General features: G+C 50.9%; 1 protein-coding gene across 1 annotated transcript in view; it reads left to right on the top strand.

Annotated features, from left to right (window-relative positions):
- The first annotated feature begins 7,390 nt into the window (after positions 1-7,390).
- The window catches only part of GATAD2B (GATA zinc finger domain containing 2B), an 83,049-nt gene continuing 77,903 nt past the window's right edge, over positions 7,391-12,536 (top strand). Inside the window, exon 1 of the mRNA XM_040999124.1 lies at positions 7,391-7,631. The gene's annotated coding sequence lies outside the window, so the exon portion shown is untranslated. The remainder of the gene's footprint in view (positions 7,632-12,536) is intronic.

The following is a 12,536-nucleotide window of genomic DNA, read 5'->3' as shown; positions in this document are numbered from 1 at the left end:
GGGACCCTGCACCAGCGTGGGAGACCCGGAAGAGGCTCCTGGCTTCGGATCGGCATAGCATCGGCCCGTTGCGCTCACTTGGGGAGTGAATCATCGGACAGAAGATCTTCCTCTCTGTCTCTCCTCTCTGTATATCCGCCTTTCCAATAAAAAAAAAAAAAATAATAATAATAATAAAAATAAATCTTTAAAAAAAAAAAACTAAAAAAAAAACACATGATAATCAAACTTCAATGAAACATGAAGAAAAGATGCTTAAATGTGCACATGAAAAAAATCAATTGACATATACAGGAATGCCAATTAAACTTAGAGAAGACCTGTCACAGGAAACTCTACAGGCCAGAAGAGAATGGAATGACATATTCCAGATTTTAAAAACAAAAAATTGTCATCCAAGATAGCATACCCAGCAAAGTTTTCCTTTAATCCTGAGAATGAAATAAAATTCTTCCACAGTAAAGAAAAGTTAAAAAATTATGCCTCTTTCAAACCTGTCCTACAAAGAATACTTAAAGATGCTCTCTTGGGGCCCAGCGGTGTGGCCTAGCGGCTAAAGTCCTCGCCTTGAATGCCCCGAGATCCCATATGGGCACCGGTTTTAATCCCGGCAGCTCCACTTCCCATCCAGCTCCCTGCCTGTGGCCTGGGAAAGCAGTCAAGGATGGCCTAAAGCTCTGGGACCCTGCACCCGTGTGGGAGACCCAGAAGAAGTTCCTGGATTCTGGCTTTGGATTGGCATAGCATTGGCCGTTACGGTCACTTGGGGAGTGAATCATTGGATGGAAGATCTTCCTCTCTGTCTCTCCTCTTCTCTGTATATCTGACTTTCCAATAAATAAATAAATCTTATAAAAAAAAAAGATGCTCTCTTGACAGAGGAATAGCACCCACCAAAACCAAAGACAAGGGCTCGGTGTGATAGCATAGTGGTTAGGGTCTTTGCCTTGCACTTCGGGATCCCATATGGTCACTGGTTCTAATCCCGAGGGCCCCATTTTCCCATCCAGCTCCCTGCCTGAGGCCTGGGAAAACAGTCAAGGATGGCCCAAAGCCTTGGGAACCTGCACCCGTGTGGGAGACCCAGAAGAGGTTCCTGGTTCCTGACTTCGGATTGGCTCAGCTCCAGCCATTACGGCAGCTTGGGGAGTGAATCATCAGATAGATGATCTTCCTGTCTCTTCTCCTTTCTGTACATCTGACTTTCAAATAAAAATAAGAGACAGAGAAGAAAATCTTCTGTCCGTTGATTTGCTCCCCAAGCGCCCTCAACAGCTGGAGCTGAGCCAATCCAAAAGCAGGAACCAGGAGCTTCTTTCGGGTCTCCCACGCGGGTTCAGGGTCCCAAGGCCTTGGCCGTGCTTGACTGCTTTCCCAGGCCACAGATAGGGAGCTGGGTGGAAAGCAGAGCTACCAGGATTAAAACTGGCATCTGTATAATATCCTGGCGCGTACAAGGTGAGGATTTTCACTGCTAGGCTGCCATGCCGGGAGCACAAATAAAAATCTTAAAAATTATAAAGGGAAGGGTGTGAGGGAGGAAGGAAAGTTTCAAGAAACCATTGAAATCACACACCTTTTAAAATTTTTAATTTATTTGAAAGAGTGTCAGAGAGAAAAAAGAAATCTTGCATCTTCTGGTTCATCCCCCAAATGGCCACAATGGTCAGAGCTGGAGCAGGTTGAAGCCAGGAATCTGGAACTCCACCTGGGTCTCACCTGTGGATTGCAGGGGCATAAGTGTGGGGCCATCTTCCGCTGCTTTCCCTGATGCATAGGCAGGGTGCTGGGCCTAACTGGTGTGGTCAGTACATGAACCAGTGCCTCTATGGCATGCTAGCACTGCAGGCAGCAACTTAACACAGTACTGCAGCAATGACCCCTCAAGAAATTCTTTAACTACAGGAATATCTGGGAAATTTTTTTTTTAATTTTAAAATTTTGTTTATATTTGGGAATTCTAATAGCAGGATATGACATTTATTTGAAAGGTAGGGAGACAGACACACGTAACTCCAAGAGAAAACTTCTATCTGCTGATACACTCCCCAAATACTTGCAACAGCTGGAGCCAGGGCATGCTGTGTATGTCATTTCAAAGGATGCATGCCCATGTGGGCCACTGATGGGAGGGGGGAGAGGCAGGTGGGTGATACAAAAATTTCCACTATTTGTTTCTTTCCTCCTGTTTCTGCAGGGAGGAAGGAGTAGGGTTAGGGGGCTGTCTTTTGGTGCCAAACTACATCAGCATCCAGGGATGGGGGACAGCTACTTAATGTCATCTTAGAGACCCTGATGTAGGGAAGAATGTTTAAGGGTGTTACTTGATTACTTTTAATAGTTCTGAGATGCTGTTGATTCTGTTACTCCTGGGTTGAGAAAATCTTTCCAAGGTCTGTTGGTTGACAAAGTACATGTTAGTGCATCCACAGACCCAGACACCTGCTGCCCAAGCTTGCTCAGGACTGTTGTCCGACTTGCTCTGCTTTCCATCCTCTGACAAGGCAGCTGACATGCCCTGTTAGCCTAAATGAGCTGGCTGTCATGTTCCCCACATGCATCTGAGCATGATGTCCACTACATGGGCATCAGCAACTGAGGAGGCCGTCTTGATATATGCACTCCAAGGTTGTACCACATAGTCTGTGATTTTCCTTGCGGCTGGAGTTTGAGTCCAGCAGTCTAGTTGGAGAGTCCCCCAAGAAACCTTACTTGGGATGACATCTCAGATCTGACTCCTGTGTGCACCAGCCATTGCAGGGTGTGGTTCAATCCAACACCTGCATCAGCCAACACACATACTGATGGATGTAGCTGTCTGGTCAGTTCTACCCCCAGTCTCCTATATAAACTGACAGGTGCTGTGGGCTAACCCAATCCAGCTCACCACAAACCCAACATACCATGGGAACTGCAACAAAGTCAGGGCAACCCCCAATAACCCCAACCAGACCTGTCCCCATCCCTGATTCCTGTGCATGCTAGCATGTGCAAGAGACTAATCCAGCTCCTCCTGTATCCTATCTGGATGTTACACACCATCCATGAATGCTGCAGCTTAGCTGAGCCCAACCCACCCCTGTACCCAGTCCCCATGTATGCCTATGGCTGCTGCTACCTTGTATACCCTGGCCTGCCCCCAGCCCTAGCTCTCATCCTCACCAGCAGGAGCTTCAGCCAAGCAAAGGAATAACCCACAGTTTCTCTACTAGGCCCATTCCCAGCCCTGAATCTTCCACTTTCTTGGGGCACTGGGTCCAGACTGACATGACTTGCACCCATTCTCAGCACTTGCCAGTAGATGCTGCAACAAAGCTCTCCAGCTTGCACTTACTCTGGTTCTTCGATGTGCCAACAGAATAGGCATTGGAATAGCCTAGCCCAGCACTCCCTGTATGCCAGCTTGCATGTAGGCCAATGGCAGTTGCAGCTCTTTCTAGTCTGGTCTGCCCCAAGTCCCAGCTCAGATTCTTACCCGTGGGAGCACTGGTTAGCAAGGGACTTCCTGAAGCTCCCCTACCAGGGTTGGCCTCAGCCCAAGGTCTTGTGTGTGCTGGTAGGTGCTGTGGTCCAGTCCGACATGGCCTGCCTGCAATCCCAACATTCACCAACAGGTACTGCAGCCTTTTCTGAATGGCCCACCCCAGTTCTGGCTCATTGGCAGGGCCCAACTGCTTGAGCTGTCACCTGCTGAAGGAACCCAGGATGGCACTAGGATTTGAGCCCAGGCACTTGAATATGGGATATAAGTATCTAAAGAGGCATTCAAACTGCTATACCCACACCCACTGCATTCACATCTCTACTGAAGAACATTGAATGGGGAAAGGATATGCCCAAAGTATCCATTCTCTGAGGACCAATTCTTTTTTAAAGATTTATTTATTTTTATTACAAAGTCAGATATACAGAGAGGAGGAGAGATAGAGAGGAAGATCTTCCGTCCGATGATTCACTCCCCAAGTGGCCACAACAGCCAGAGCTGAGCCAATCTGAAGTTGGGAACCAGGAAGCTCTTCTGGGTCTCCCACAAAGGTGTAGGGTCCCAAAGCTTTGGGCCATCCTCGACTGCTTTCCCAGGCCATGAGTAGGGAGCTGGAAGTGAGGCTGCTGGGATTAGAATTGGCACCCATATGGGATCCCATCACATGCAAGATGAGAACTTTAGGTGCTAGGCTACTGCGCTGGGCCTGGGGAATTCTCTTCCAAAAAGTAAAAGGGAAATATACAGGTGGGAGATTCCACAGGCCAGAGATCATGTCCACTACAATACTGACCTCATTTACTTTTTTCCTGTTATTTATAAAGTATTAAATATTAAATTATTATTTCAATAAATAATTAAAATATTTATTTTTCTTTGAAAGGCGCATTTACAGAGAGGGATTGAGAGAGAGAGATATTTCATCCACTGATTCACTTCCCAAATAGTTGCAATGGCCGCAGCTGAGCCGATCTGAAGCCAGGGGGCAGGAGCTTCTTCTGGGTCTCGCATGCGGGTGCAGGATCCCAAGGCTTTGGGCTGCCCTCCACTTCTTTCCCAGGCCACAAGCAGGGAGCTGGAGGAAAGTGGAGCAGCTGTTAAATGAACCTGTGCCCCTACTTCGCCACAATGTCAATCTGCCTATGTCATTCCTGATTGCAATTAAGCAGCATGGCTGACTTGATTGTGTTTGAAGGCATTCTGTTCTCAGACCTTCTTGGTATATTCAATTACCATGTTTCTGACAGCAGAGAACACTCTGGACTAATGACTGACCAGACAGTGGGTTAGGGACAAAATGTTCTGAGTGCCCTGAGTGTTTCTGATCCAGCTCCCAGTTAATGTACCTGGAAAGCAGGTGATCACTCGGGTGTCTGAGTGCTGCTGTCCACGTGGAAGTCCCGGAAGCAGTTCCAGGCTCCTGGCTTAAGCCTGGCCCAGCCTTACCTGCTACAGTCATTTGGGGGCGTGAATCAGCAGTTAAAAGAAAGCTAATTCCCTGTCACTCTGATTTTCATAGAAGTAAAATAGCCTTATTTATTTATTTGAAACTGTGACTGGGAGGGAGAGAGCTTATTTAAATAAAATTTTTTTAGAGAAGTATTTTCTTTTAAAAAAAAAGATTTAAAACATTTATTTTATTAGAAAGTCAAATATACAGACAGGAGGAGAGATAAAGAAGATCTTCCGTGCGGTGATTCACTCCCCAAGCGACGACAGCACCCAGAACTGGACCAGTCTGAAACCAGGAGCCAGGACTTGGTTGGGTGCAGGGGCCTGAGGACTTGGCAGTCTGCTGCTTTTGCAGGCCATTAGCAGGGAGCTGTATTGCAAGCTGAGCAGCTGGGACTTGAACCTGCATGCTTATGGGACGTTGGTGCCACAGTGGGGGAGGCTTCACGTGCTTTCCCATAGTGCTGGACCCACAATCAACTGTTCAAGTATTTTAAAAAATAATAGCTGGGGTAGTATGTGTTGTAGTACAGTGGGCTTAGCTACCATTTGGGATGCCTGAACACCATGTTAGAATGCCTGGGATTGAGTCCTGTCTCTACTTTTTATCCAGTTTCCTGTTGCTGTGTACCTGGGTTGGCAGCCCAAGTACTTAGGCCTCAGCCAGGCACGTAGGAGAGCCAGATGGCGTTCCTGGCTTCTGCTGGGGCCAGGCCCAGCATTTGAATGCATTTGGGGAGTGAATCATCACAGGGAAGATCTGTCTTTCTCCCTCTGCCTTCCAAATAAATATTTAACCTTGGAGGTAGGGTGTGATGGGTGGGAAAGGACTGGTGTATGCCTACATGTGTTTGTGTGCCTACCATGGGTCTGCCCAGGTTTTCCTGTGATCATGACCTTCAGTACAATTTCATTCCCATTGTACTACATGTCTTCCAAGTAATTCATGAAAACATTCTATTTAATGCTTCTGGAAGCAGTTACTCCTGGGTTCAAATCACCATGGAGCCACTGACAAGCTATCTGACTTTGGCAAGTTACTTAACTCCCTGAGCCTCGTGTTCCTGATCCACTGAGGTCCAAGCTTCAGCTTTGCCACTGAAGGTGGCACTGTAAACAAATCATTGGACCTGTACCTCTTTTTTTTTTTTTTTCCTGTAAAACAGTACTTGCCTCTGAATTCAGAGAAACAACCCACTTAGGGACCAGAGTCCTGCAGGGATGAGCACCGGTTAGAATTCTGGCTGTTCCACTTCCGATCCAGCTCTCTGCTCAGGGCCTGGGAAAGCAGCCAATGATGGCCCAAGGCCTTGAGACCCTGCATCTGTGTGGGAGATCTGGAAGAAGCTCCTGGCTCCTGGCTCCTGGCTGGCCCAATTCTGACCATTGTGGCCATTTGGGGAGTGAACCAGCAGATGGAAGAACTCTCTCTCTGTCTCCCATTTTCTCTGTAACTCTACCTTTCCAATAAAAAGAAATCATCAAAAAAAAAAAAAAAAAAAACCCATGAAAAGCTCTTAACACAGTGCCGTACACAGACATCTTCCTCCCCAAATCTGTAGCTGTTACTGTTCCTTGAACACACCGAGTTTGCGATGCTCGTTCCCTGTCCTCCACTTGCAGGACAACTAGGAGTCCAGGAGGGCTGAAGTGCTTCGGGGAAGGAGGGAGGCTAGTGGGAGAGGAAGCTGAGAGCCCTGGCCGCGGACTCGGGTGGGCGATCTGTTTCTCCAACTGTGAACCTCACCAGGCCAGGAGAACCCATGCGACCAGCGAGGGCTCTGCACCCCGTAATCCCTCGGTATCCTGGATCGCCGCCTTTTTTCTCTGCTGTCGTGTAGGGTTTGGTCACGACAGGGCCGAGCAGAGGAACTCCAGGAAGCGCATGGCTTTGGGCAGCCGGAGACGGGCCACACCCAGATCGAAGGCAAAGGCCCGAGAGCCTACAGCTAGTTCTATCGTAAAATTCCTGGATTCTGTCACGATGAAACACTGCCCGAGGCCGAACCCAGTACCGTTCTCTGTCTCCATCTTTAGAATTCAAAGAATGAGAGCTGGCCAGAGGGGAATCCTGGTTTGGGGAGACTAGGGTACGGCGGCTGCCTGGGGACCAAAACGTCTCTAAGGTAAAGTTGCAGCCTGAAGCGATTTTTTGACCCCCGACACTTAATGGGCTGTGGAAGACCCGGATGTGTCTGGGACTGGCCGAGGTACCCATTAACGCGCCCCCGCTAGACCATCCCCCTTCTCCGTTCAGGATTGGACCTCGCGAACGCCAATCAACACTTCTCCAGCCAATCACTCCTCAAGGGTGGGGTGAAGTCCCGGCATCCCGTCTGGTATTGGCACGGCTGAGAAAAGGAGGGCGGGGTGGCCGGCTTGGGTCACCCAATGGGCGTCGTGGCGTGTGGGTGAGGCGGAGCCGAGGCGCTTGGCAGCTGCCCAATCAGCGTCCTTGTTTGTGTGGTGCCGCCGCCGCCGGTGCAGCCGCCGCCGCCGCCGCTGCCCCCGTCTGTACCGCAGTGTCTGCTCCGCCCGCCCGGCCCGGCCCGGCCCGCCCCCCTCCCCCACCCCCGCCCCCGGTCCCGTCAGCGGGGTCCGGAGCCCCCACTGTGCCGTCGCCGCTGCCTTCTTCGACGCCTCCGTCGCCGCCCGAGCAGGCGAGCTCGCCGGGGAGGAACACCGCCACCGCCAGGTGAGGAGCTCCGGCCTAGGCCAGCCTGGCCGGCCGCCCGCCCGCCCGCCCGCACGCCCGGGGGTGGGTGGCGAGCAGCGACGGAGGGAGGGAGGCAGGCGGGCGGGCGGGCGGGCCGGCTGGGAGGAGACGCTGGTGGCGGAGGTGGGGGAAGGGAAAGGTGGCGGGGCGGCGGGGGGAGGGGAAGCGCCCGCGAGCCGACGCCCGCCCGCGCGCCCCCGCTCGCGCCCCCTCCCCCGCCCGCGCGCCCCCGCTCGCGCGCCCCTTCACCCCGTCCCCTCCCCCGCGCCGCGCGCGCCCCGGGCTCTCCCTTCGGCCTTGCGCGCCCCCAGCTCGGGTCCCTTCATTTCTTCTTTTTTTTTTTTTTTTTACTCTTCTCTCTCCTCTCCTCCTTCGCGCCCGGGTTCCCCCGCCATCCCCGCTTTCACTCACTGCCTCATGCCCGCCATGCTCCCCTCCTTTTTCTCTCTAGTGCGCCCCTCCCTTATTATTATTGTTTTTTAACTCTCTCCACCTCCCCCCAAGTGGTGCCCTTAGGGTGCGGGGGCCGCTCCCCGCGCTCGGTGTTGTGTTTGCCGGCAGATGGGACCCACGGGGTGTGTTGGGAGTGTGGGGGGATCCCGAAGGGTGAAGGCGGCGCGGGATCAGGAGCGCAGAACCACCTCACGCCTTTATTCCGTCCTCGCCCCCCGGGTCCCTCGCTCTCCTAGAAGGAGCAGAAGGAATTGTCTGCGCCCGGCTGGCTACTTCCCGTGGGTGGCGACTGCGCCGGCCCCTTCCCTCGGCGGGGTGGCGGGGGGTGCACCCTGGATCTGGCTGCTAGTTCAGCGCCTCGGGGTTAGCCTTCCCTCACCAAGCCGGGACTGAAAGTACTTTCTGCCTCCCCGCTCCCTCTTTCTGATTAACCCGAGTGAAGGTGCCCCTGCGAGTGCAAAGGTGCAGGTGTTCCCCGTTTCGGGGGCTTTGGGTGAGCTTTCCTCCTTCGGGAAGGACTGGGAGGCTCTTGGGAACCGGCTCCAGCAGCCACTTCCCTCCAAAGACGCTCGGGCTGGCGCGGAGGTGGAGCTGGAGGAGGCCTCGGTGATGAGTGGCCTGCGGGGCCACCTGAGCTGGTTGTCAGGCCGGGCCCTTCCCGGCTGCTGGAGAAGCGGGGAGAGTCGGTCTTCTCCTCTGGTCGTGTGTATGTGTGTGTGTGTGGTGATACTTGATACATTCCAGCAAAGCTTCAGAAAGAGCAGTGTTTCCAGGTCAAACTGCAAAAAGAAGAGTTCAGCCTTGTGGTTGTTGAAGAACTGGTGCTTTGGTGGTGTTTAGGACATTTTCTCATTCCCCAAATCTGTGTTTGAATAGACAGTGGGTGCCTGTGGTGCTACGTAGGAACCCCTCACCTCTGCCTGCATGCCTTCCCTGCCCCAGCACACAGGTCATCCTGCGGCAGCCGAGGCAGCCTGGTGTCCATCGGTGTTTATACCTTGCTGATGAGCCTGTTTGGGGATTAAGAACTTCATTGCATTTTCTTTGATACATTGATCCAAGCTCTTCCTTGAAGACTGGTAACTTGGTTTCCTGCCTTAGGTGCTGGGCGGGTCTTGATACAGTAGTATCCTAGAGAAGCTTTTGGCAGCCCCGGGTTAAGAAAGAGGCTACTTCTGGAGAACCCCGGGGGTTCTTGGGGGGAAGGTGGTTACCTCTTGGAAATGATGCTGTGTTTTTTTGTGACAGCTGTTCATCCACGGCTGTTTGGGGATGGGCTGGGTCAGCTAGGTTAATTAGCTTTATAAGCAAATTGGTTGTAAGAATAACTAGTTAATGGGAGTACTTAGCTCCGGATGGGCTGTCCCTGTCGGTTTTTTTAGAGAAATAGTTTTCAGTCCTGTGGTTTTCAGTCTCGTGGCAGTGGTAGTCCTTGTAGAACAAAGTAGATTGGTACTGACAGGACTCAGAAGTCCAGAACTGTAGGCTGAAGGACCCAGTTTGAGAAGAATGAGGCTTACCAACTTTTGTCCTCTGCATTGGTGAGAACATTTATGACGAGGGGAGTGGTCTGTAGCTGACAACAGCATCCATCTTTATGACAGTGTGGTTTGCCTTCCCTGACTGTGTGTAATGTCTGTTAACTTCCTGTCGAGAGAAGGTTCCTACAGGGGTTGAGTAGGGTTCCACGCCAATACTTGTCTAGGAAAGTGTTAACCCGACTCCTTGATCAGTGTAAGTCCAGGCAGTGTCGTTTACAGCTGTGTGATAAGAGAGGGAGGTGTGGGGAGTTTTTTCTCGAACTTCACAGCTTTAAAATACTTTGAAGAGTCTGTTTGCTGTCCAGTCCTTGTTAAGATTTTTTTCTCTTCTCAGTGTTATTCGTGTATTTGGTTCAGGCTGGGTCAGGCTCCAGGTAGGGTTTGGACTGTTGGACAGCAGAGAGGAAAAGGTGTCAGTGGGTAAAGGTATCCCAGTCGTGCTGGGACCTGGGGTTCATCCTACCTGGAAGCAGTGAGTCCTTATTTTGCATGTAAAGCACACCTCTTATTTCAGTCTATTAATTTGTTAATTCAGTTAATTTTCGTTTCTTAATTCTTCCTTTCCTCCTAAACCTGCCAAGCTGGAGATGCATGCATGGGGCAGCAGCAGGGCTGTCCTGGTGTCTGGGCCCCGAGCATGTTCTGTGGTAGCCACGCCGCTGGGAGTTGTGTTGCCCGCAGCCCCTCTGCACTTCTGGCAGGAGGCTGGTGTGGCTGCCCTCGTCGAGCCAAGCCAAGCCACCTTTGGTTGATTGTGACAACTATTCAGAGAGTCGTGAAATGTGAGCTGTAATTGGGACTGAGAGGTCGAGGGACTTCTTTTCTAGACTTGTGCATTGCTTATTGAAGTGCTGCTTCATTACATGTCAAGGCAGAACAACCAGGCATTTTCTGAGGTTGTTTGGAGGGGGAAGGAAAAAAGACACACACCCACTGGAAACCTAGTCCTGGTGTAAAGATGTCAGTCAGTCCACCTTTTGCTAAGGGAAAAATCCAACCTATCAGACAGTGCCACACAAAGTTGCAGTTCCCCTGCTGTTGGTTAACCCTGGGTAAAGATATATAAGGAAGTTCTGTTTCTGTTGAAAAGGATTGGTTTTTTGGGAGAAAGCTGATAGCCATGTTGTCTGGTTCCTGCTCTGTCGTCTCTGAAGCTTTTCCTAGGACAGTGATTGGGGGTTTAGGAGGCTCTAGAAAAAGCAAAGCATCTCCTCTTCATGTGTAGTAGTGGTGACTGCCTCTGAGAACAGGCCTGGCTGGAAGTGGACCTTCTCAGAGTCATCTTCTGCCTTTATCCTGTGGCTCTATGAAGTGTTCTAGACTAGAGCATACTCTGCGTTGGCTGCCCCACTGGGACTCATGCTGACGTGTAGCCTCTCTGTGCTCAGAGAGCTCCTGTTGCTTTCTGTGAAGGGTATACCAGCTGTAGTTGATTAACATTCATCCAGTAGGAGGGGGAGGGATGTCAGTAGACCCTAACCTGAGATACTTAGATGGGGCCTCAGTAATGTTTTGTATCTCCCACAAAACTCCCTAACCTGCTATAAATTGCTGTCAACTGGCAGGAAGCTTAAAAGAGTTTGAGTTGGTAGCACCAGATGAAACAGATGAATAGGAACATACATTTTGTAAGTTGCTACTTTTGAGATGTGAAACGGTCAAACCCCAGACCTCAGAGGGTCACAGTAATTGCAGAAGTGCCTTTCACGATATATGGACTTTTGGGGGGGATTTAATTATGTGTGTGTGGGTTTCTTTTTGAAGATTTATTTGTATTGGGAAGTCAGATACACAAAGAGGAGGAGAGACAGAAAGATCTTCTATGTGCTGATCCACTCCCCAAGTGGCCACAAATGTCAGAGCTGAGCTTATCTGCAGCCAGGAGCCTCTTCTGGGTCTCCCATGTGGGTGCAGGGTCCCAACGCCTTGGGCTGTCCTCAACTGTTTTCCCAGGCCACAAGCAGGGAGCTGGATGGGAAGTGGACCTGCTGGGATTAGATCCTGGTACATGCAAGGTGAGGACTTCAGCCACTAGGCTACTGAGCTGGGCGCAATGTGTTTTGAGTCACAGGTAACAGAGAGAAGGACCTCTATTCACTGGTTTACTTGAGTCAGGCTGAGGCTACACACTTCTGAGCTGCTTTCAGGTTTTCCTTGTGGGTGACTGGTTCATCTTGAACCATTTGCTGTTGCTTTCCCAGGCCTTTACCAGAGAGCTGGATGGAAAGTGGAGCAGTGAGGGCATGAATTAGCACATAGGATGCCAGTGTCACAGGTGGTGGCTTGACTGGCTATGCCCTAGTGCTGGCTCACAAGACATTCTTTGGGTGCCTTTACTGCCTGAGTAGTATACATTTTTATTTATTTATTTTTCTAGAATTTATTTTTATCAAAAAGTCAGATATACAGAGAGGAGGAGAGACAGAGAGGAAGATCTTCCATCCGATGATTCACTCCCCAAGTGGCTGCAATGGCTGGTGCTGCACTGATCCGAAGCCAGGAGCCAGGAACTTCCTCCAGGTCTCCCATACGAGTGCAGGATCCCAAAGCTTCGGGCCGTCCTTGACTGCCTTCCCAGGCCACAAGCAAGGATCTGGATGGGAAGTGGAGCTGCTGGGACTAGAACCAGCGCCCATATGGGATCCCGGTGTGTTCAAGACGAGGACTTTAACTGCTACAATATTGTGCTGGGCCCTGGAAAGGCAGATTTACAGAGAGAAGTAGAGACTAAAGATTCTCCATCTACCAGCTCACTCCCCGAATGGCCACAAGGTCAGAGCTGAACCTGTCTGAATTCAGGAGCCAGGAGCTTCTTCTGGACTTCCCATATAGTTGTAGGGCCTGCCATTCTCTGCTACTTTCCCAGACCACAAGCACAAGTGGAGCTGCT

The sequence above is a fragment of the Ochotona curzoniae genome, unplaced genomic scaffold, assembly GCF_017591425.1.
Source record: "Ochotona curzoniae isolate NIBS_2020 unplaced genomic scaffold, NIBS_Ocur_1.0 scaffold_1037, whole genome shotgun sequence".
Lineage (NCBI taxonomy): Eukaryota > Metazoa > Chordata > Mammalia > Lagomorpha > Ochotonidae > Ochotona > Ochotona curzoniae.
The sequence above is the reverse complement of the archived record's forward strand: the minus strand, read 5'-3'. Positions and strand labels throughout refer to the sequence as shown.